The sequence below is a fragment of the Gossypium arboreum genome, unplaced genomic scaffold (assembly GCF_025698485.1).
Source record: "Gossypium arboreum isolate Shixiya-1 unplaced genomic scaffold, ASM2569848v2 Contig00252, whole genome shotgun sequence".
NCBI lineage: Eukaryota > Viridiplantae > Streptophyta > Magnoliopsida > Malvales > Malvaceae > Gossypium > Gossypium arboreum.
Window position 1 is genome coordinate 32,501 of NW_026440368.1, and position 5,000 is coordinate 37,500.

Consider the following 5,000-nt stretch of genomic DNA (forward strand, 5'->3'; position numbering starts at 1 on the left):
ACGGTTAGAAATCCTTTATTTTTTCAACCCAATCGCTCTTTTGATTTTGGAAAAAAATATCTTTTCTTTATCAATATACTGCTTCTTCTACACATTCATGGCTAACCCATAAAGGGAATGCCTAATAATTAGGACTCATAAAAAAATCGATAATTTACTCATGAGAAAAACCTTTACCACATTAGGCACTAATTTATTTTTAACGTTTAATTAGATCAGGTAATCATTCAAATTGAGAACAGAAGCTCGTTCCTTTTTGTTTCCCTATAATTGGGGCCGTAGAGCTCTATCCATTTATTCACTCGACCCAACTTTGAATTCAATTCATTTTTTGTTCCGCACCAAAAATTCAAAACAGGAATGATCCGGAAAAAAAGGATTCTTAGAATTCTCCATTGCTACGACATGCTCTTTTTTCCATCCCCTCCTTTCAGGATCAGTCGTGGTCTTACAAACTCTACCGATGGTCTGAACGAATCCCTTTCTTCATACAAATGTGTAAAGATGCTAGTCGCACTTAAAAGCCGAGTACTCTACCGTTGAGTTAGCAACCCGAAAAAAATTAGAATATGTAGATACAATCGGAATAAAAAAATGGAATTGCACTAGGCAATCAAAACACGAAATTAGCAAAAATTGGAATAAAAAAAAGACACGAAATTCTCAGATAAAACCATAGAAATAGAATAAGTGAAAATTTGCGGACCGCCTCCTGTCTTATTCATTCCAGTGTTATCCATTTTTTTTGTTTCAATACAATTACAATAAAAAAAACTTATTGTATCACAACAAATTCAAAGAAAGAACCCATTATTTGAATGAAGTGAAGTGCCAAACGAGGATAAATGGATCTATTTATCTATGATCGAATTATATTTGTTCGATACACTGTTGTCAATATGATTGTAAATTTTGAATATAAATGTTGAGAGTTGAAAAAAGAATAAAGAATATAAAAAAGCCTACAAAAAATACAATGAAAAAAATAGAATTCATTTTTTTTATTTTTTTTATTAATTATTATTAATTATTAATATTTTCTCTTTTTATATGTTATATGTTATTTTATCTTTTTTTTATCTTATTTTATGTTGTTTTGTAAATGTTTAAATGCAATTACTTCATTTATTCACTTGATCTTTTTTCTCTCTATTTTCTCTCAATAAAATTGGCTCAATAAAATCAGGTTTTGTTGTTATAGAACACGGTATTCTATATTTTATAGTAGCAATATTCTATAGTAGCAAAGGAATAAGAAATACGAATAATAAATTTTAAAAAGAAAAGTCTGAATAGACCAAAAGGGGAGGAAATAATAAAGAAAAATTTATACAAAGCTAGATATGAATCATCCACACCCTCTTTTTTGGATTTCATTAAGTGAATTTTGTTTGATTAAGAGTAAGTTCTGTAAAAACCCCCGCCTTCTTTAAAATATCATGAACAGTTGCTGTGGGTTGAGCTCCTTTTTCAAGGAAATAGAGAATGGCGGGAACATTTAAATAGGTTTGATTATTTATCGGATCATAAAAACCCACTTTTCGAAGATCTCTTCCCTCTCTTCGGGATCGAACATCAATTGCAACGATTCGATAAACGGCTCATTGGGATAGATGTAGTTAAATAATACCCCCCCCCTAGAAACGTATAAGAAGTTTTCTCCTCGTACGGCTCGAGAAAAAAATGATTAATTTAAAGTTATGTCTATGTATGGAATTATAATGTATGGAATTAGCATGTCAAAAAGATCCATAAACCAGCAAATCAATTAGACATTTAACCTCGTCTTTTTTTTCGAAAAAAAAAAAAGAAGAAAAAAGCATTCGTACTCTCATAACTCAAGTCAAATAACTCTCAAAATGCTCAAAAAAAACCTTAGGCATTCTTTTATTGAGTGGTCTCTAACCCCTTTTTTGTTTGTCTCGCTTAGAATCTATTTCGATTCTTCATTTTAATCTAGTTGTTGAGAAAATGGAAAAGGGTATTTCCTTGTTCTAGGATCTTTTATCTTTGCCTTGAATCATTGGGTTTAAACATTACTTCGGCGATATTAAATCATTTCAAAAATGGCAGCAACATGCCCTTTTTTCTCTCTTTTTTTTTTCTATCAAAGAATCATATGAACGATTAATTCCCGCATGATACACTTTTGATCGAAAGAGTTTTACCAATTCCAACAACTTTTCTTTTTGATTTGAAAATAGTTTGAATCGGATCCTTTCGATTTCTATATCACAAATAGACTTACGAAGTTGTTCCAACTTATTGATTTCCATTAACTAACCCTAGATCCTTGCCCCTGAAAAATGGATGTTTCTCTTCGAGCTCCATCCTGTACTATTTACATTACAACCCAACAAAAAGACGGATTATAATAGAACAAAGGATGTCGAGCAAAAAGCACCTTCATTTCTACATAACGGAAAGTGGTGGGTTTTGACATCCACAGCTGATCATGTCCTTCAAGTCGCACGTTGCTTTCTACCACATCGTTTCAAACGAAGTTTTACCATAACATTCCTCTAGTTTGGAGCATTGATTCAATTATGGAATCATGAATAGTCATTAGTTCAGTCGATACATAGTAATCTATCTATACTTTCTATATGAAATCAATTTCCTTCTATATGCTATATGAAATAAATAAATAATTTAGGAAGAAAAAGCCTCAATAAAATTCAAACTACCCCATATTGTATGATTGTCTGAATGCAATATTTTTTATTTTTAAACTTTTATTATACTTTTCTATTCTAATTAAACTTTTCGATTCTAATAAAAAAAATAAAAATAAAGAATATCATTAATAATAATATTACGAAAATACTAATAATATCACGAATATTATAAATAACACAAATAAACTAATCTTTTTGAATCTACCGTGCATCTTCAAATAACCCGATAGATCAAATAACTCGGTAGAATAGATCCAGCAATCTCACAGTTGTTCGAGTGCCAATCTTAAGAAATCATTAAAATCAAAAGCAAGAATCACATTTTCTCCAATACTTGACTGTTAGAAAGAAGGTTATTAAAAACAAAAAAGAGCAATTTAGATTCGGATATGGTTATTCTGATATATAAATAGAGTATGCTCTGGGACGGAAGGATTCGAACCTCCGCATAGCAGGACCAAAACCGTTGCCTTACCACTTGGCCACGCCCATTTAGATTTCTATTTGAAACTACTAAACACTAATATGGTATTCCTTGTTCGTCAATTCCAGTTCCAAATAGCTATAGCTATGGAATAGATTCTTGTTACGATTTTTGCACGTATGGATAGAGAATTAAATCAATTTATTGATCATTACATAGAATTCAATTAAGATATTGTATGAAAGTATGATTTCTTCTATTCTCTTGTAAGAATTGAAGGCTTTTTGATTAGGTGAGTTCAAAGAAGTTTAGTCTGCCTTATTTTCCTTTCTTCATTTTTTCCTTATATCAAAAACATATTAATAACTCAATCAAAATTATCTCCAAGAACAAAATTTTGTTATGCTTAATATCTTTAATTTGATCTGTATCTGTTTTAATTCTGCCCTTTTTCAGTAGTTTTTATTCATAAATTGCCCGAGGCCTATGCTTTTTGAATCAATCGTAGATTTTATGCCAGTAATACCTGTTCTCTTTTTTCTCTTAGCCTTTGTTTGGCAAGCTGCTGTAAGTTTTCGATGAGATCCTTAATACTGTCCTAGAAAAATTCATGAGTGATTCAAGAAAAAAAAAATTCTAACAATTGAAAAGATCAGATAAGTCTTACACTATGAACGAACCCTCAATTCAAAGATTGAAATTCTTGGATAGCCCTGATAAATCAGGATCATCCATTTCCTCATTCTGACCCTTTTCGCCGAAGAACCCTATTTAGATTAGAGTCCGCCACAATATATAATTGTTGGTATGAAAGAATTTTTTTTGTAATGAAAAACTCAACTCTTATTACAAGTGAATTTCTGAAAATTCTTTTGGATTTCTAGAAATTCTAGAAATCACTTTATTTCTTGGTGTCAAAATCAAAACAAAATAGGATATGTGGTATAAAACGGGAATCTATTCTCTTCTTTTCCAAAAAATGCTCTTGGAGATTGTGTAATGCTTACTCTTAAACTCTTTGTTTACACCGTAGTAATATTCTTTGTTTCTCTCTTCATCTTCAGTTCCTATCTAATGATCCGGGACGTAATCCTGGACGCGAAGAATAAAAAAGGGAGAGTTCCTTGCTTCATTTTTAGAAATGGTATTAGGATTTGATCTATTCCACTACCAAAAACCGAAACGGAAAGAGAGGGATTCGAACCCTCGGTACGAATAACTCGCACAACGGATTAACAATCCGACGCTTTGATCCTCAGCCATCTCTCCTAATTGAGAAAAGATAATTACTATGTTACAGCACGCAAAAAGAAAGGCTTGAAAAAAGCCCTTTTTACTTTGTTATATAGATTATGTTATATAGATTATTATTTATCTATATAGAGTATTATTAATCCATAGATATATAGATTCTAAATTTTATTATTATTAGATAGATTGATTATATAGCTATATCAACTTTTCTATAGAGATATAGAACTTTTATCAGTAATTCCATTTCATTTATATTATATTCTATATCATTTATATTTTAAATAAAACAATGGCTCTAAAGAAATATCTCAAATAACAAAAAAGAAAGAATATCGCTTTGATTTCGCGCAAAGGACTTTTCAATTTCCAATTTCCACGGACCGGCCTGGGCAGTACCCGGCCGGGCTCATTTTATTTTCAACTCAAATAACTCATTTTTCTATGATTCTGCGATCTGGCTTGTTGTAACAAAAAATCTTGTTATTGCATTGAATCAACAATCAGAAGCGGAAGAAGTCCTATTTCCGTTCTATGATATAGAATCAAAATATTATTTCTATTCTTTTCTTTCTTCCTATTTCTTTTTATTTCCATTTATTTTTATTTTACTAGAATAACTAGAATAAATAATAAAAAAAACTATG